Raw genomic sequence first — 20852 nt, forward strand, 5'->3', positions numbered from 1 at the left:
CACATCTCGTGAGAGTCACTCCGGGAAATATATAATGGGCAGGGTCTATTTTATGAAAATATTCAGTGCATAATATGAGATCATTAAGAGTGCCTCATCAATTTTAATAATTTTATGTATTGCTAAATACTTATATACTTATAGAGTACATGAATGCCACTCTGGGAAATATATAATATTTTTTTTTTTTTTTTTTTTTTTTTAATGCTTCTAAACACACCCCTACAGTTATTTTACATACCAATATTTTTCCAATATTTTTTTAATTAAAATATTCAGTGCATAATATGAGATCATTAAGAGTGCTCTCATCAATTTTAATAATTTTAAGTATTGCTAAATACTTATATACTTATAGAGTACATGAATGCCACTCCGGGAAATATATAATGGGCAACGGCCATACCACGCTGATATACCGGTTCTCGTCCGATCACCGAAGTCAAGCAGCGTCGGGCGTGGTTAGTACTTGGATGGGTGACCGCTTGGGAACACCACGTGCTGTTGTCTTTTTTTTTTTTTTTTTTTTTTTTTTTTAATGCTTCTAAACACACCCCTACAGTTATTTTACATACCAATATTTTTCCAATATTTTTTTAATTAAAATATTCAGTGCATAATATGAGATCATTAAGAGTGCCTCATCAATTTTAATAATTTTTAAATATTGCTAAATACTTATATACTTATAGAGTACATGAATGCCACTCCGGGAAATATATAATGGGCAGGGTCTATTTTATGAAAATATTCAGTGCATAATATGAGATCATTAAGAGTGCCTCATCAATTTTAATAATTTTTAAATATTGCTAAATACTTATATACTTATAGAGTACATGAATGCCACTCTGGGAAATATATAATATTTTTTTTTTTTTTTTTTTTTTTTTTAATGCTTCTAAACACACCCCTACAGTTATTTTACATACCAATATTTTTCCAATATTTTTTTAATTAAAATATTCAGTGCATAATATGAGATCATTAAGAGTGCCTCATCAATTTTAATAATTTTTAAATATTGCTAAATACTTATATACTTATAGAGTACATGAATGCCACTCCGGGAAATATATAATGGGCAGGGTCTATTTTATGAAAATATTCAGTGCATAATATGAGATCATTAAGAGTGCCTCATCAATTTTAATAATTTTATGTATTGCTAAATACTTATATACTTATAGAGTACATGAATGCCACTCTGGGAAATATATAATATTTTTTTTTTTTTTTTTTTTTTTTTTAATGCTTCTAAACACACCCCTACAGTTATTTTACATACCAATATTTTTCCAATATTTTTTTAATTAAAATATTCAGTGCATAATATGAGATCATTAAGAGTGCCTCATCAATTTTAATAATTTTTAAATATTGCTAAATACTTATATACTTATAGAGTACATGAATGCCACTCCGGGAAATATATAATGGGCAGGGTCTATTTTATGAAAATATTCAGTGCATAATATGAGATCATTAAGAGTGCCTCATCAATTTTAATAATTTTATGTATTGCTAAATACTTATATACTTATAGAGTACATGAATGCCACTCTGGGAAATATATAATATTTTTTTTTTTTTTTTTTTTTTTTTAATGCTTCTAAACACACCCCTACAGTTATTTTACATACCAATATTTTTCCAATATTTTTTTAATTAAAATATTCAGTGCATAATATGAGATCATTAAGAGTGCTCTCATCAATTTTAATAATTTTAAGTATTGCTAAATACTTATATACTTATAGAGTACATGAATGCCACTCCGGGAAATATATAATGGGCAACGGCCATACCACGCTGATATACCGGTTCTCGTCCGATCACCGAAGTCAAGCAGCGTCGGGCGTGGTTAGTACTTGGATGGGTGACCGCTTGGGAACACCACGTGCTGTTGTCTTTTTTTTTTTTTTTTTTTTTTTTTTTAATGCTTCTAAACACACCCCTACAGTTATTTTACATACCAATATTTTTCCAATATTTTTTTAATTAAAATATTCAGTGCATAATATGAGATCATTAAGAGTGCCTCATCAATTTTAATAATTTTTAAATATTGCTAAATACTTATATACTTATAGAGTACATGAATGCCACTCCGGGAAATATATAATGGGCAGGGTCTATTTTATGAAAATATTCAGTGCATAATATGAGATCATTAAGAGTGCCTCATCAATTTTAATAATTTTTAAATATTGCTAAATACTTATATACTTATAGAGTACATGAATGCCACTCCGGGAAATATATAATGGGCAGGGTCTATTTTATGAAAATATTCAGTGCATAATATGAGATCATTAAGAGTGCCTCATCAATTTTAATAATTTTTAAATATTGCTAAATACTTATATACTTATAGAGTACATGAATGCCACTCCGGGAAATATATAATGGGCAGGGTCTATTTTATGAAAATATTCAGTGCATAATATGAGATCATTAAGAGTGCCTCATCAATTTTAATAATTTTATGTATTGCTAAATACTTATATACTTATAGAGTACATGAATGCCACTCCGGGAAATATATAATGGGCAGGGTCTATTTTATGAAAATATTCAGTGCATAATATGAGATCATTAAGAGTGCCTCATCAATTTTAATAATTTTTAAATATTGCTAAATACTTATATACTTATAGAGTACATGAATGCCACTCCGGGAAATATATAATGGGCAGGGTCTATTTTATGAAAATATTCAGTGCATAATATGAGATCATTAAGAGTGCCTCATCAATTTTAATAATTTTTAAATATTGCTAAATACTTATATACTTATAGAGTACATGAATGCCACTCCGGGAAATATATAATGGGCAGGGTCTATTTTATGAAAATATTCAGTGCATAATATGAGATCATTAAGAGTGCTCTCATCAATTTTAATAATTTTATGTATTGCTAAATACTTATATACTTATAGAGTACATGAATGCCACTCCGGGAAATATATAATGGGCAGGGTCTATTTTATGAAAATATTCAGTGCATAATATGAGATCATTAAGAGTGCTCTCATCAATTTTAATAATTTTAAGTATATATACCAATATTTTTTTTTATTAAAATTAAAATATTCAAATATTCAGTGCATAATATGAGATCATTAAGAGTGCTCTCATCAATTTTAATAATTTTATGTATTGCTAAATACTTATATACTTATAGAGTACATGAATGCCACTCCGGGAAATATATAATGGGCAACGGCCATACCACGCTGATATACCGGTTCTCGTCCGATCACCGAAGTCAAGCAGCGTCGGGCGTGGTTAGTACTTGGATGGGTGACCGCTTGGGAACACCACGTGCTGTTGTCTTTTTTTTTTTTTTTTTTTTTTTTTTTTAATGCTTCTAAACACACCCCTACAGTTATTTTACATACCAATATTTTTCCAATATTTTTTTAATTAAAATATTCAGTGCATAATATGAGATCATTAAGAGTGCCTCATCAATTTTAATAATTTTTAAATATTGCTAAATACTTATATACTTATAGAGTACATGAATGCCACTCCGGGAAATATATAATGGGCAGGGTCTATTTTATGAAAATATTCAGTGCATAATATGAGATCATTAAGAGTGCCTCATCAATTTTAATAATTTTTAAATATTGCTAAATACTTATATACTTATAGAGTACATGAATGCCACTCCGGGAAATATATAATGGGCAGGGTCTATTTTATGAAAATATTCAGTGCATAATATGAGATCATTAAGAGTGCCTCATCAATTTTAATAATTTTTAAATATTGCTAAATACTTATATACTTATAGAGTACATGAATGCCACTCCGGGAAATATATAATGGGCAGGGTCTATTTTATGAAAATATTCAGTGCATAATATGAGATCATTAAGAGTGCCTCATCAATTTTAATAATTTTATGTATTGCTAAATACTTATATACTTATAGAGTACATGAATGCCACTCCGGGAAATATATAATGGGCAGGGTCTATTTTATGAAAATATTCAGTGCATAATATGAGATCATTAAGAGTGCCTCATCAATTTTAATAATTTTTAAATATTGCTAAATACTTATATACTTATAGAGTACATGAATGCCACTCCGGGAAATATATAATGGGCAGGGTCTATTTTATGAAAATATTCAGTGCATAATATGAGATCATTAAGAGTGCCTCATCAATTTTAATAATTTTTAAATATTGCTAAATACTTATATACTTATAGAGTACATGAATGCCACTCCGGGAAATATATAATGGGCAGGGTCTATTTTATGAAAATATTCAGTGCATAATATGAGATCATTAAGAGTGCCTCATCAATTTTAATAATTTTATGTATTGCTAAATACTTATATACTTATAGAGTACATGAATGCCACTCTGGGAAATATATAATATTTTTTTTTTTTTTTTTTTTTTTTTTAATGCTTCTAAACACACCCCTACAGTTATTTTACATACCAATATTTTTCCAATATTTTTTTAATTAAAATATTCAGTGCATAATATGAGATCATTAAGAGTGCTCTCATCAATTTTAATAATTTTAAGTATTGCTAAATACTTATATACTTATAGAGTACATGAATGCCACTCCGGGAAATATATAATGGGCAACGGCCATACCACGCTGATATACCGGTTCTCGTCCGATCACCGAAGTCAAGCAGCGTCGGGCGTGGTTAGTACTTGGATGGGTGACCGCTTGGGAACACCACGTGCTGTTGTCTTTTTTTTTTTTTTTTTTTTTTTTTTTAATGCTTCTAAACACACCCCTACAGTTATTTTACATACCAATATTTTTCCAATATTTTTTTAATTAAAATATTCAGTGCATAATATGAGATCATTAAGAGTGCCTCATCAATTTTAATAATTTTTAAATATTGCTAAATACTTATATACTTATAGAGTACATGAATGCCACTCCGGGAAATATATAATGGGCAGGGTCTATTTTATGAAAATATTCAGTGCATAATATGAGATCATTAAGAGTGCCTCATCAATTTTAATAATTTTTAAATATTGCTAAATACTTATATACTTATAGAGTACATGAATGCCACTCCGGGAAATATATAATGGGCAGGGTCTATTTTATGAAAATATTCAGTGCATAATATGAGATCATTAAGAGTGCCTCATCAATTTTAATAATTTTTAAATATTGCTAAATACTTATATACTTATAGAGTACATGAATGCCACTCCGGGAAATATATAATGGGCAGGGTCTATTTTATGAAAATATTCAGTGCATAATATGAGATCATTAAGAGTGCCTCATCAATTTTAATAATTTTATGTATTGCTAAATACTTATATACTTATAGAGTACATGAATGCCACTCCGGGAAATATATAATGGGCAGGGTCTATTTTATGAAAATATTCAGTGCATAATATGAGATCATTAAGAGTGCCTCATCAATTTTAATAATTTTTAAATATTGCTAAATACTTATATACTTATAGAGTACATGAATGCCACTCCGGGAAATATATAATGGGCAGGGTCTATTTTATGAAAATATTCAGTGCATAATATGAGATCATTAAGAGTGCCTCATCAATTTTAATAATTTTTAAATATTGCTAAATACTTATATACTTATAGAGTACATGAATGCCACTCCGGGAAATATATAATGGGCAGGGTCTATTTTATGAAAATATTCAGTGCATAATATGAGATCATTAAGAGTGCTCTCATCAATTTTAATAATTTTATGTATTGCTAAATACTTATATACTTATAGAGTACATGAATGCCACTCCGGGAAATATATAATGGGCAGGGTCTATTTTATGAAAATATTCAGTGCATAATATGAGATCATTAAGAGTGCTCTCATCAATTTTAATAATTTTAAGTATATATACCAATATTTTTTTTTATTAAAATTAAAATATTCAAATATTCAGTGCATAATATGAGATCATTAAGAGTGCTCTCATCAATTTTAATAATTTTATGTATTGCTAAATACTTATATACTTATAGAGTACATGAATGCCACTCCGGGAAATATATAATGGGCAACGGCCATACCACGCTGATATACCGGTTCTCGTCCGATCACCGAAGTCAAGCAGCGTCGGGCGTGGTTAGTACTTGGATGGGTGACCGCTTGGGAACACCACGTGCTGTTGTCTTTTTTTTTTTTTTTTTTTTTTTTTTTTAATGCTTCTAAACACACCCCTACAGTTATTTTACATACCAATATTTTTCCAATATTTTTTTAATTAAAATATTCAGTGCATAATATGAGATCATTAAGAGTGCCTCATCAATTTTAATAATTTTTAAATATTGCTAAATACTTATATACTTATAGAGTACATGAATGCCACTCCGGGAAATATATAATGGGCAGGGTCTATTTTATGAAAATATTCAGTGCATAATATGAGATCATTAAGAGTGCCTCATCAATTTTAATAATTTTTAAATATTGCTAAATACTTATATACTTATAGAGTACATGAATGCCACTCTGGGAAATATATAATATTTTTTTTTTTTTTTTTTTTTTTTTAATGCTTCTAAACACACCCCTACAGTTATTTTACATACCAATATTTTTCCAATATTTTTTTAATTAAAATATTCAGTGCATAATATGAGATCATTAAGAGTGCCTCATCAATTTTAATAATTTTTAAATATTGCTAAATACTTATATACTTATAGAGTACATGAATGCCACTCCGGGAAATATATAATGGGCAGGGTCTATTTTATGAAAATATTCAGTGCATAATATGAGATCATTAAGAGTGCCTCATCAATTTTAATAATTTTATGTATTGCTAAATACTTATATACTTATAGAGTACATGAATGCCACTCTGGGAAATATATAATATTTTTTTTTTTTTTTTTTTTTTTTTTAATGCTTCTAAACACACCCCTACAGTTATTTTACATACCAATATTTTTCCAATATTTTTTTAATTAAAATATTCAGTGCATAATATGAGATCATTAAGAGTGCTCTCATCAATTTTAATAATTTTAAGTATTGCTAAATACTTATATACTTATAGAGTACATGAATGCCACTCCGGGAAATATATAATGGGCAACGGCCATACCACGCTGATATACCGGTTCTCGTCCGATCACCGAAGTCAAGCAGCGTCGGGCGTGGTTAGTACTTGGATGGGTGACCGCTTGGGAACACCACGTGCTGTTGTCTTTTTTTTTTTTTTTTTTTTTTTTTTTAATGCTTCTAAACACACCCCTACAGTTATTTTACATACCAATATTTTTCCAATATTTTTTTAATTAAAATATTCAGTGCATAATATGAGATCATTAAGAGTGCCTCATCAATTTTAATAATTTTTAAATATTGCTAAATACTTATATACTTATAGAGTACATGAATGCCACTCCGGGAAATATATAATGGGCAGGGTCTATTTTATGAAAATATTCAGTGCATAATATGAGATCATTAAGAGTGCCTCATCAATTTTAATAATTTTTAAATATTGCTAAATACTTATATACTTATAGAGTACATGAATGCCACTCTGGGAAATATATAATATTTTTTTTTTTTTTTTTTTTTTTTTTAATGCTTCTAAACACACCCCTACAGTTATTTTACATACCAATATTTTTCCAATATTTTTTTAATTAAAATATTCAGTGCATAATATGAGATCATTAAGAGTGCCTCATCAATTTTAATAATTTTTAAATATTGCTAAATACTTATATACTTATAGAGTACATGAATGCCACTCCGGGAAATATATAATGGGCAGGGTCTATTTTATGAAAATATTCAGTGCATAATATGAGATCATTAAGAGTGCCTCATCAATTTTAATAATTTTATGTATTGCTAAATACTTATATACTTATAGAGTACATGAATGCCACTCTGGGAAATATATAATATTTTTTTTTTTTTTTTTTTTTTTTTTAATGCTTCTAAACACACCCCTACAGTTATTTTACATACCAATATTTTTCCAATATTTTTTTAATTAAAATATTCAGTGCATAATATGAGATCATTAAGAGTGCTCTCATCAATTTTAATAATTTTAAGTATTGCTAAATACTTATATACTTATAGAGTACATGAATGCCACTCCGGGAAATATATAATGGGCAACGGCCATACCACGCTGATATACCGGTTCTCGTCCGATCACCGAAGTCAAGCAGCGTCGGGCGTGGTTAGTACTTGGATGGGTGACCGCTTGGGAACACCACGTGCTGTTGTCTTTTTTTTTTTTTTTTTTTTTTTTTTTAATGCTTCTAAACACACCCCTACAGTTATTTTACATACCAATATTTTTCCAATATTTTTTTAATTAAAATATTCAGTGCATAATATGAGATCATTAAGAGTGCCTCATCAATTTTAATAATTTTTAAATATTGCTAAATACTTATATACTTATAGAGTACATGAATGCCACTCCGGGAAATATATAATGGGCAGGGTCTATTTTATGAAAATATTCAGTGCATAATATGAGATCATTAAGAGTGCCTCATCAATTTTAATAATTTTTAAATATTGCTAAATACTTATATACTTATAGAGTACATGAATGCCACTCCGGGAAATATATAATGGGCAGGGTCTATTTTATGAAAATATTCAGTGCATAATATGAGATCATTAAGAGTGCCTCATCAATTTTAATAATTTTTAAATATTGCTAAATACTTATATACTTATAGAGTACATGAATGCCACTCCGGGAAATATATAATGGGCAGGGTCTATTTTATGAAAATATTCAGTGCATAATATGAGATCATTAAGAGTGCTCTCATCAATTTTAATAATTTTATGTATTGCTAAATACTTATATACTTATAGAGTACATGAATGCCACTCCGGGAAATATATAATGGGCAGGGTCTATTTTATGAAAATATTCAGTGCATAATATGAGATCATTAAGAGTGCCTCATCAATTTTAATAATTTTTAAATATTGCTAAATACTTATATACTTATAGAGTACATGAATGCCACTCCGGGAAATATATAATGGGCAGGGTCTATTTTATGAAAATATTCAGTGCATAATATGAGATCATTAAGAGTGCCTCATCAATTTTAATAATTTTTAAATATTGCTAAATACTTATATACTTATAGAGTACATGAATGCCACTCCGGGAAATATATAATGGGCAGGGTCTATTTTATGAAAATATTCAGTGCATAATATGAGATCATTAAGAGTGCTCTCATCAATTTTAATAATTTTATGTATTGCTAAATACTTATATACTTATAGAGTACATGAATGCCACTCCGGGAAATATATAATGGGCAGGGTCTATTTTATGAAAATATTCAGTGCATAATATGAGATCATTAAGAGTGCTCTCATCAATTTTAATAATTTTAAGTATATATACCAATATTTTTTTTTATTAAAATTAAAATATTCAAATATTCAGTGCATAATATGAGATCATTAAGAGTGCTCTCATCAATTTTAATAATTTTATGTATTGCTAAATACTTATATACTTATAGAGTACATGAATGCCACTCCGGGAAATATATAATGGGCAACGGCCATACCACGCTGATATACCGGTTCTCGTCCGATCACCGAAGTCAAGCAGCGTCGGGCGTGGTTAGTACTTGGATGGGTGACCGCTTGGGAACACCACGTGCTGTTGTCTTTTTTTTTTTTTTTTTTTTTTTTTTTTAATGCTTCTAAACACACCCCTACAGTTATTTTACATACCAATATTTTTCCAATATTTTTTTAATTAAAATATTCAGTGCATAATATGAGATCATTAAGAGTGCCTCATCAATTTTAATAATTTTTAAATATTGCTAAATACTTATATACTTATAGAGTACATGAATGCCACTCCGGGAAATATATAATGGGCAGGGTCTATTTTATGAAAATATTCAGTGCATAATATGAGATCATTAAGAGTGCCTCATCAATTTTAATAATTTTTAAATATTGCTAAATACTTATATACTTATAGAGTACATGAATGCCACTCTGGGAAATATATAATATTTTTTTTTTTTTTTTTTTTTTTTTAATGCTTCTAAACACACCCCTACAGTTATTTTACATACCAATATTTTTCCAATATTTTTTTAATTAAAATATTCAGTGCATAATATGAGATCATTAAGAGTGCCTCATCAATTTTAATAATTTTTAAATATTGCTAAATACTTATATACTTATAGAGTACATGAATGCCACTCCGGGAAATATATAATGGGCAGGGTCTATTTTATGAAAATATTCAGTGCATAATATGAGATCATTAAGAGTGCCTCATCAATTTTAATAATTTTATGTATTGCTAAATACTTATATACTTATAGAGTACATGAATGCCACTCTGGGAAATATATAATATTTTTTTTTTTTTTTTTTTTTTTTTAATGCTTCTAAACACACCCCTACAGTTATTTTACATACCAATATTTTTCCAATATTTTTTTAATTAAAATATTCAGTGCATAATATGAGATCATTAAGAGTGCTCTCATCAATTTTAATAATTTTAAGTATTGCTAAATACTTATATACTTATAGAGTACATGAATGCCACTCTGGGAAATATATAATATTTTTTTTTTTTTTTTTTTTTTTTTAATGCTTCTAAACACACCCCTACAGTTATTTTACATACCAATATTTTTCCAATATTTTTTTAATTAAAATATTCAGTGCATAATATGAGATCATTAAGAGTGCCTCATCAATTTTAATAATTTTTAAATATTGCTAAATACTTATATACTTATAGAGTACATGAATGCCACTCCGGGAAATATATAATGGGCAGGGTCTATTTTATGAAAATATTCAGTGCATAATATGAGATCATTAAGAGTGCCTCATCAATTTTAATAATTTTTAAATATTGCTAAATACTTATATACTTATAGAGTACATGAATGCCACTCCGGGAAATATATAATGGGCAGGGTCTATTTTATGAAAATATTCAGTGCATAATATGAGATCATTAAGAGTGCTCTCATCAATTTTAATAATTTTATGTATTGCTAAATACTTATATACTTATAGAGTACATGAATGCCACTCCGGGAAATATATAATGGGCAGGGTCTATTTTATGAAAATATTCAGTGCATAATATGAGATCATTAAGAGTGCTCTCATCAATTTTAATAATTTTAAGTATATATACCAATATTTTTTTTTATTAAAATTAAAATATTCAAATATTCAGTGCATAATATGAGATCATTAAGAGTGCTCTCATCAATTTTAATAATTTTATGTATTGCTAAATACTTATATACTTATAGAGTACATGAATGCCACTCCGGGAAATATATAATGGGCAGGGTCTATTTTATGAAAATATTCAGTGCATAATATGAGATCATTAAGAGTGCTCTCATCAATTTTAATAATTTTAAGTATATATACCAATATTTTTTTTTATTAAAATTAAAATATTCAAATATTCAGTGCATAATATGAGATCATTAAGAGTGCCTCATCAATTTTAATAATTTTATGTATTGCTAAATACTTATATACTTATAGAGTACATGAATGCCACTCTGGGAAATATATAATATTTTTTTTTTTTTTTTTTTTTTTTTAATGCTTCTAAACACACCCCTACAGTTATTTTACATACCAATATTTTTTCAATATTTTTTTTATTAAAATATTCAGTGCATAATATGAGATCATTAAGAGTGCTCTCATCAATTTTAATAATTTTATGTATTGCTAAATACTTATATACTTATAGAGTACATGAATGCCACTCCGGGAAATATATAATGGGCAACGGCCATACCACGCTGATATACCGGTTCTCGTCCGATCACCGAAGTCAAGCAGCGTCGGGCGTGGTTAGTACTTGGATGGGTGACCGCTTGGGAACACCACGTGCTGTTGTCTTTTTTTTTTTTTTTTTTTTTTTTTTTTAATGCTTCTAAACACACCCCTACAGTTATTTTACATACCAATATTTTTCCAATATTTTTTTAATTAAAATATTCAGTGCATAATATGAGATCATTAAGAGTGCCTCATCAATTTTAATAATTTTTAAATATTGCTAAATACTTATATACTTATAGAGTACATGAATGCCACTCCGGGAAATATATAATGGGCAGGGTCTATTTTATGAAAATATTCAGTGCATAATATGAGATCATTAAGAGTGCCTCATCAATTTTAATAATTTTTAAATATTGCTAAATACTTATATACTTATAGAGTACATGAATGCCACTCTGGGAAATATATAATATTTTTTTTTTTTTTTTTTTTTTTTAATGCTTCTAAACACACCCCTACAGTTATTTTACATACCAATATTTTTCCAATATTTTTTTAATTAAAATATTCAGTGCATAATATGAGATCATTAAGAGTGCCTCATCAATTTTAATAATTTTTAAATATTGCTAAATACTTATATACTTATAGAGTACATGAATGCCACTCCGGGAAATATATAATGGGCAGGGTCTATTTTATGAAAATATTCAGTGCATAATATGAGATCATTAAGAGTGCCTCATCAATTTTAATAATTTTATGTATTGCTAAATACTTATATACTTATAGAGTACATGAATGCCACTCTGGGAAATATATAATATTTTTTTTTTTTTTTTTTTTTTTTTAATGCTTCTAAACACACCCCTACAGTTATTTTACATACCAATATTTTTCCAATATTTTTTTAATTAAAATATTCAGTGCATAATATGAGATCATTAAGAGTGCTCTCATCAATTTTAATAATTTTAAGTATTGCTAAATACTTATATACTTATAGAGTACATGAATGCCACTCCGGGAAATATATAATGGGCAACGGCCATACCACGCTGATATACCGGTTCTCGTCCGATCACCGAAGTCAAGCAGCGTCGGGCGTGGTTAGTACTTGGATGGGTGACCGCTTGGGAACACCACGTGCTGTTGTCTTTTTTTTTTTTTTTTTTTTTTTTTTTTAATGCTTCTAAACACACCCCTACAGTTATTTTACATACCAATATTTTTCCAATATTTTTTTAATTAAAATATTCAGTGCATAATATGAGATCATTAAGAGTGCCTCATCAATTTTAATAATTTTTAAATATTGCTAAATACTTATATACTTATAGAGTACATGAATGCCACTCCGGGAAATATATAATGGGCAGGGTCTATTTTATGAAAATATTCAGTGCATAATATGAGATCATTAAGAGTGCCTCATCAATTTTAATAATTTTTAAATATTGCTAAATACTTATATACTTATAGAGTACATGAATGCCACTCCGGGAAATATATAATGGGCAGGGTCTATTTTATGAAAATATTCAGTGCATAATATGAGATCATTAAGAGTGCTCTCATCAATTTTAATAATTTTATGTATTGCTAAATACTTATATACTTATAGAGTACATGAATGCCACTCCGGGAAATATATAATGGGCAGGGTCTATTTTATGAAAATATTCAGTGCATAATATGAGATCATTAAGAGTGCCTCATCAATTTTAATAATTTTTAAATATTGCTAAATACTTATATACTTATAGAGTACATGAATGCCACTCCGGGAAATATATAATGGGCAGGGTCTATTTTATGAAAATATTCAGTGCATAATATGAGATCATTAAGAGTGCCTCATCAATTTTAATAATTTTTAAATATTGCTAAATACTTATATACTTATAGAGTACATGAATGCCACTCCGGGAAATATATAATGGGCAGGGTCTATTTTATGAAAATATTCAGTGCATAATATGAGATCATTAAGAGTGCTCTCATCAATTTTAATAATTTTATGTATTGCTAAATACTTATATACTTATAGAGTACATGAATGCCACTCCGGGAAATATATAATGGGCAGGGTCTATTTTATGAAAATATTCAGTGCATAATATGAGATCATTAAGAGTGCCTCATCAATTTTAATAATTTTTAAATATTGCTAAATACTTATATACTTATAGAGTACATGAATGCCACTCCGGGAAATATATAATGGGCAGGGTCTATTTTATGAAAATATTCAGTGCATAATATGAGATCATTAAGAGTGCCTCATCAATTTTAATAATTTTTAAATATTGCTAAATACTTATATACTTATAGAGTACATGAATGCCACTCCGGGAAATATATAATGGGCAGGGTCTATTTTATGAAAATATTCAGTGCATAATATGAGATCATTAAGAGTGCTCTCATCAATTTTAATAATTTTATGTATTGCTAAATACTTATATACTTATAGAGTACATGAATGCCACTCCGGGAAATATATAATGGGCAGGGTCTATTTTATGAAAATATTCAGTGCATAATATGAGATCATTAAGAGTGCTCTCATCAATTTTAATAATTTTAAGTATATATACCAATATTTTTTTTTATTAAAATTAAAATATTCAAATATTCAGTGCATAATATGAGATCATTAAGAGTGCTCTCATCAATTTTAATAATTTTATGTATTGCTAAATACTTATATACTTATAGAGTACATGAATGCCACTCCGGGAAATATATAATGGGCAACGGCCATACCACGCTGATATACCGGTTCTCGTCCGATCACCGAAGTCAAGCAGCGTCGGGCGTGGTTAGTACTTGGATGGGTGACCGCTTGGGAACACCACGTGCTGTTGTCTTTTTTTTTTTTTTTTTTTTTTTTTTTTAATGCTTCTAAACACACCCCTACAGTTATTTTACATACCAATATTTTTCCAATATTTTTTTAATTAAAATATTCAGTGCATAATATGAGATCATTAAGAGTGCCTCATCAATTTTAATAATTTTTAAATATTGCTAAATACTTATATACTTATAGAGTACATGAATGCCACTCCGGGAAATATATAATGGGCAGGGTCTATTTTATGAAAATATTCAGTGCATAATATGAGATCATTAAGAGTGCCTCATCAATTTTAATAATTTTTAAATATTGCTAAATACTTATATACTTATAGAGTACATGAATGCCACTCTGGGAAATATATAATATTTTTTTTTTTTTTTTTTTTTTTTTAATGCTTCTAAACACACCCCTACAGTTATTTTACATACCAATATTTTTCCAATATTTTTTTAATTAAAATATTCAGTGCATAATATGAGATCATTAAGAGTGCCTCATCAATTTTAATAATTTTTAAATATTGCTAAATACTTATATACTTATAGAGTACATGAATGCCACTCCGGGAAATATATAATGGGCAGGGTCTATTTTATGAAAATATTCAGTGCATAATATGAGATCATTAAGAGTGCCTCATCAATTTTAATAATTTTATGTATTGCTAAATACTTATATACTTATAGAGTACATGAATGCCACTCTGGGAAATATATAATATTTTTTTTTTTTTTTTTTTTTTTTTAATGCTTCTAAACACACCCCTACAGTTATTTTACATACCAATATTTTTCCAATATTTTTTTAATTAAAATATTCAGTGCATAATATGAGATCATTAAGAGTGCTCTCATCAATTTTAATAATTTTAAGTATTGCTAAATACTTATATACTTATAGAGTACATGAATGCCACTCCGGGAAATATATAATGGGCAACGGCCATACCACGCTGATATACCGGTTCTCGTCCGATCACCGAAGTCAAGCAGCGTCGGGCGTGGTTAGTACTTGGATGGGTGACCGCTTGGGAACACCACGTGCTGTTGTCTTTTTTTTTTTTTTTTTTTTTTTTTTTTAATGCTTCTAAACACACCCCTACAGTTATTTTACATACCAATATTTTTCCAATATTTTTTTAATTAAAATATTCAGTGCATAATATGAGATCATTAAGAGTGCCTCATCAATTTTAATAATTTTTAAATATTGCTAAATACTTATATACTTATAGAGTACATGAATGCCACTCCGGGAAATATATAATGGGCAGGGTCTATTTTATGAAAATATTCAGTGCATAATATGAGATCATTAAGAGTGCCTCATCAATTTTAATAATTTTTAAATATTGCTAAATACTTATATACTTATAGAGTACATGAATGCCACTCCGGGAAATATATAATGGGCAGGGTCTATTTTATGAAAATATTCAGTGCATAATATGAGATCATTAAGAGTGCTCTCATCAATTTTAATAATTTTATGTATTGCTAAATACTTATATACTTATAGAGTACATGAATGCCACTCCGGGAAATATATAATGGGCAGGGTCTATTTTATGAAAATATTCAGTGCATAATATGAGATCATTAAGAGTGCTCTCATCAATTTTAATAATTTTAAGTATATATACCAATATTTTTTTTTATTAAAATTAAAATATTCAAATATTCAGTGCATAATATGAGATCATTAAGAGTGCTCTCATCAATTTTAATAATTTTATGTATTGCTAAATACTTATATACTTATAGAGTACATGAATGCCACTCCGGGAAATATATAATGGGCAGGGTCTATTTTATGAAAATATTCAGTGCATAATATGAGATCATTAAGAGTGCCTCATCAATTTTAATAATTTTATGTATTGCTAAATACTTATATACTTATAGAGTACATGAATGCCACTCTGGGAAATATATAATATTTTTTTTTTTTTTTTTTTTTTTTTTAATGCTTCTAAACACACCCCTACAGTTATTTTACATACCAATATTTTTTCAATATTTTTTTTATTAAAATATTCAGTGCATAATATGAGATCATTAAGAGTGCTCTCATCAATTTTAATAATTTTATGTATTGCTAAATACTTATATACTTATAGAGTACATGAATGCCACTCCGGGAAATATATAATGGGCAACGGCCATACCACGCTGATATACCGGTTCTCGTCCGATCACCGAAGTCAAGCAGCGTCGGGCGTGGTTAGTACTTGGATGGGTGACCGCTTGGGAACACCACGTGCTGTTGTCTTTTTTTTTTTTTTTTTTTTTTTTTTTTAATGCTTCTAAACACACCCCTACAGTTATTTTACATACCAATATTTTTCCAATATTTTTTTAATTAAAATATTCAGTGCATAATATGAGATCATTAAGAGTGCCTCATCAATTTTAATAATTTTTAAATATTGCTAAATACTTATATACTTATAGAGTACATGAATGCCACTCCGGGAAATATATAATGGGCAGGGTCTATTTTATGAAAATATTCAGTGCATAATATGAGATCATTAAGAGTGCCTCATCAATTTTAATAATTTTTAAATATTGCTAAATACTTATATACTTATAGAGTACATGAATGCCACTCTGGGAAATATATAATATTTTTTTTTTTTTTTTTTTTTTTTTTAATGCTTCTAAACACACCCCTACAGTTATTTTACATACCAATATTTTTCCAATATTTTTTTAATTAAAATATTCAGTGCATAATATGAGATCATTAAGAGTGCCTCATCAATTTTAATAATTTTTAAATATTGCTAAATACTTATATACTTATAGAGTACATGAATGCCACTCCGGGAAATATATAATGGGCAGGGTCTATTTTATGAAAATATTCAGTGCATAATATGAGATCATTAAGAGTGCCTCATCAATTTTAATAATTTTATGTATTGCTAAATACTTATATACTTATAGAGTACATGAATGCCACTCTGGGAAATATATAATATTTTTTTTTTTTTTTTTTTTTTTTTTAATGCTTCTAAACACACCCCTACAGTTATTTTACATACCAATATTTTTCCAATATTTTTTTAATTAAAATATTCAGTGCATAATATGAGATCATTAAGAGTGCTCTCATCAATTTTAATAATTTTAAGTATTGCTAAATACTTATATACTTATAGAGTACATGAATGCCACTCCGGGAAATATATAATGGGCAACGGCCATACCACGCTGATATACCGGTTCTCGTCCGATCACCGAAGTCAAGCAGCGTCGGGCGTGGTTAGTACTTGGATGGGTGACCGCTTGGGAACACCACGTGCTGTTGTCTTTTTTTTTTTTTTTTTTTTTTTTTTTAATGCTTCTAAACACACCCCTACAGTTATTTTACATACCAATATTTTTCCAATATTTTTTTAATTAAAATATTCAGTGCATAATATGAGATCATTAAGAGTGCCTCATCAATTTTAATAATTTTTAAATATTGCTAAATACTTATATACTTATAGAGTACATGAATGCCACTCCGGGAAATATATAATGGGCAGGGTCTATTTTATGAAAATATTCAGTGCATAATATGAGATCATTAAGAGTGCCTCATCAATTTTAATAATTTTTAAATATTGCTAAATACTTATATACTTATAGAGTACATGAATGCCACTCCGGGAAATATATAATGGGCAGGGTCTATTTTATGAAAATATTCAGTGCATAATATGAGATCATTAAGAGTGCCTCATCAATTTTAATAATTTTTAAATATTGCTAAATACTTATATACTTATAGAGTACATGAATGCCACTCCGGGAAATATATAATGGGCAGGGTCTATTTTATGAAAATATTCAGTGCATAATATGAGATCATTAAGAGTGCTCTCATCAATTTTAATAATTTTATGTATTGCTAAATACTTATATACTTATAGAGTACATGAATGCCACTCCGGGAAATATATAATGGGCAGGGTCTATTTTATGAAAATATTCAGTGCATAATATGAGATCATTAAGAGTGCCTCATCAATTTTAATAATTTTTAAATATTGCTAAATACTTATATACTTATAGAGTACATGAATGCCACTCCGGGAAATATATAATGGGCAGGGTCTATTTTATGAAAATATTCAGTGCATAATATGAGATCATTAAGAGTGCCTCATCAATTTTAATAATTTTTAAATATTGCTAAATACTTATATACTTATAGAGTACATGAATGCCACTCCGGGAAATATATAATGGGCAGGGTCTATTTTATGAAAATATTCAGTGCATAATATGAGATCATTAAGAGTGCTCTCATCAATTTTAATAATTTTATGTATTGCTAAATACTTATATACTTATAGAGTACATGAATGCCACTCCGGGAAATATATAATGGGCAGGGTCTATTTTATGAAAATATTCAGTGCATAATATGAGATCATTAAGAGTGCCTCATCAATTTTAATAATTTTTAAATATTGCTAAATACTTATATACTTATAGAGTACATGAATGCCACTCCGGGAAATATATAATGGGCAGGGTCTATTTTATGAAAATATTCAGTGCATAATATGAGATCATTAAGAGTGCCTCATCAATTTTAATAATTTTTAAATATTGCTAAATACTTATATACTTATAGAGTACATGAATGCCACTCCGGGAAATATATAATGGGCAGGGTCTATTTTATGAAAATATTCAGTGCATAATATGAGATCATTAAGAGTGCTCTCATCAATTTTAATAATTTTATGTATTGCTAAATACTTATATACTTATAGAGTACATGAATGCCACTCCGGGAAATATATAATGGGCAGGGTCTATTTTATGAAAATATTCAGTGCATAATATGAGATCATTAAGAGTGCTCTCATCAATTTTAATAATTTTAAGTATATATACCAATATTTTTTTTTATTAAAATTAAAATATTCAAATATTCAGTGCATAATATGAGATCATTAAGAGTGCTCTCATCAATTTTAATAATTTTATGTATTGCTAAATACTTATATACTTATAGAGTACATGAATGCCACTCCGGGAAATATATAATGGGCAACGGCCATACCACGCTGATATACCGGTTCTCGTCCGATCACCGAAGTCAAGCAGCGTCGGGCGTGGTTAGTACTTGGATGGGTGACCGCTTGGGAACACCACGTGCTGTTGTCTTTTTTTTTTTTTTTTTTTTTTTTTTTTAATGCTTCTAAACACACCCCTACAGTTATTTTACATACCAATATTTTTCCAATATTTTTTTAATTAAAATATTCAGTGCATAATATGAGATCATTAAGAGTGCCTCATCAATTTTAATAATTTTTAAATATTGCTAAATACTTATATACTTATAGAGTACATGAATGCCACTCCGGGAAATATATAATGGGCAGGGTCTATTTTATGAAAATATTCAGTGCATAATATGAGATCATTAAGAGTGCCTCATCAATTTTAATAATTTTTAAATATTGCTAAATACTTATATACTTATAGAGTACATGAATGCCACTCTGGGAAATATATAATATTTTTTTTTTTTTTTTTTTTTTTTTTAATGCTTCTAAACACACCCCTACAGTTATTTTACATACCAATATTTTTCCAATATTTTTTTAATTAAAATATTCAGTGCATAATATGAGATCATTAAGAGTGCCTCATCAATTTTAATAATTTTTTAAATATTGCTAAATACTTATATACTTATAGAGTACATGAATGCCACTCCGGGAAATATATAATGGGCAGGGTCTATTTTATGAAAATATTCAGTGCATAATATGAGATCATTAAGAGTGCCTCATCAATTTTAATAATTTTATGTATTGCTAAATACTTATATACTTATAGAGTACATGAATGCCACTCTGGGAAATATATAATATTTTTTTTTTTTTTTTTTTTTTTTTAATGCTTCTAAACACACCCCTACAGTTATTTTACATACCAATATTTTTCCAATATTTTTTTAATTAAAATATTCAGTGCATAATATGAGATCATTAAGAGTGCTCTCATCAATTTTAATAATTTTAAGTATTGCTAAATACTTATATACTTATAGAGTACATGAATGCCACTCCGGGAAATATATAATGGGCAACGGCCATACCACGCTGATATACCGGTTCTCGTCCGATCACTCTCACGAGATGTGT

General features: G+C 28.2%; 15 non-coding genes across 15 annotated transcripts; all 15 read left to right on the top strand.

Moving 5' to 3' along the window:
- Nucleotides 1-392: 392 nt before the first annotated feature.
- Nucleotides 393-510, top strand: LOC126749956 (5S ribosomal RNA). The gene has a single exon (XR_007665497.1). It is a non-coding gene; the product is annotated as a 5S ribosomal RNA (ribosomal RNA).
- Nucleotides 511-1794: 1284 nt separating this feature from the next.
- Nucleotides 1795-1912, top strand: LOC126749967 (5S ribosomal RNA). The gene has a single exon (XR_007665508.1). It is a non-coding gene; the product is annotated as a 5S ribosomal RNA (ribosomal RNA).
- A 1311-nt stretch (nucleotides 1913-3223) lies between these two features.
- On the top strand, nucleotides 3224-3341 carry LOC126749968 (5S ribosomal RNA). The gene has a single exon (XR_007665509.1). It is a non-coding gene; the product is annotated as a 5S ribosomal RNA (ribosomal RNA).
- A 1281-nt stretch (nucleotides 3342-4622) lies between these two features.
- On the top strand, nucleotides 4623-4740 carry LOC126749969 (5S ribosomal RNA). The gene has a single exon (XR_007665510.1). It is a non-coding gene; the product is annotated as a 5S ribosomal RNA (ribosomal RNA).
- A 1311-nt stretch (nucleotides 4741-6051) lies between these two features.
- LOC126749970 (5S ribosomal RNA) lies at nucleotides 6052-6169 on the top strand. Its single transcript, XR_007665511.1, has one exon. It is a non-coding gene; the product is annotated as a 5S ribosomal RNA (ribosomal RNA).
- A 928-nt stretch (nucleotides 6170-7097) lies between these two features.
- Nucleotides 7098-7215, top strand: LOC126749957 (5S ribosomal RNA). Its single transcript, XR_007665498.1, has one exon. It is a non-coding gene; the product is annotated as a 5S ribosomal RNA (ribosomal RNA).
- Nucleotides 7216-8143: 928 nt separating this feature from the next.
- Nucleotides 8144-8261, top strand: LOC126749958 (5S ribosomal RNA). The gene has a single exon (XR_007665499.1). It is a non-coding gene; the product is annotated as a 5S ribosomal RNA (ribosomal RNA).
- A 1312-nt stretch (nucleotides 8262-9573) lies between these two features.
- LOC126749959 (5S ribosomal RNA) lies at nucleotides 9574-9691 on the top strand. Its single transcript, XR_007665500.1, has one exon. It is a non-coding gene; the product is annotated as a 5S ribosomal RNA (ribosomal RNA).
- Nucleotides 9692-11819: 2128 nt separating this feature from the next.
- LOC126749960 (5S ribosomal RNA) lies at nucleotides 11820-11937 on the top strand. Its single transcript, XR_007665501.1, has one exon. It is a non-coding gene; the product is annotated as a 5S ribosomal RNA (ribosomal RNA).
- A 926-nt stretch (nucleotides 11938-12863) lies between these two features.
- Nucleotides 12864-12981, top strand: LOC126749961 (5S ribosomal RNA). The gene has a single exon (XR_007665502.1). It is a non-coding gene; the product is annotated as a 5S ribosomal RNA (ribosomal RNA).
- Nucleotides 12982-14578: 1597 nt separating this feature from the next.
- LOC126749962 (5S ribosomal RNA) lies at nucleotides 14579-14696 on the top strand. Its single transcript, XR_007665503.1, has one exon. It is a non-coding gene; the product is annotated as a 5S ribosomal RNA (ribosomal RNA).
- A 927-nt stretch (nucleotides 14697-15623) lies between these two features.
- LOC126749963 (5S ribosomal RNA) lies at nucleotides 15624-15741 on the top strand. The gene has a single exon (XR_007665504.1). It is a non-coding gene; the product is annotated as a 5S ribosomal RNA (ribosomal RNA).
- Nucleotides 15742-16842: 1101 nt separating this feature from the next.
- Nucleotides 16843-16960, top strand: LOC126749964 (5S ribosomal RNA). Its single transcript, XR_007665505.1, has one exon. It is a non-coding gene; the product is annotated as a 5S ribosomal RNA (ribosomal RNA).
- A 929-nt stretch (nucleotides 16961-17889) lies between these two features.
- LOC126749965 (5S ribosomal RNA) lies at nucleotides 17890-18007 on the top strand. Its single transcript, XR_007665506.1, has one exon. It is a non-coding gene; the product is annotated as a 5S ribosomal RNA (ribosomal RNA).
- Nucleotides 18008-19745: 1738 nt separating this feature from the next.
- Nucleotides 19746-19863, top strand: LOC126749966 (5S ribosomal RNA). Its single transcript, XR_007665507.1, has one exon. It is a non-coding gene; the product is annotated as a 5S ribosomal RNA (ribosomal RNA).
- The last annotated feature ends 989 nt before the right edge of the window (nucleotides 19864-20852 follow it).

Source organism: Anthonomus grandis, unplaced genomic scaffold, assembly GCF_022605725.1.
Source record: "Anthonomus grandis grandis unplaced genomic scaffold, icAntGran1.3 ctg00000972.1, whole genome shotgun sequence".
NCBI classification, from domain to species: Eukaryota; Metazoa; Arthropoda; class Insecta; order Coleoptera; family Curculionidae; genus Anthonomus; species Anthonomus grandis.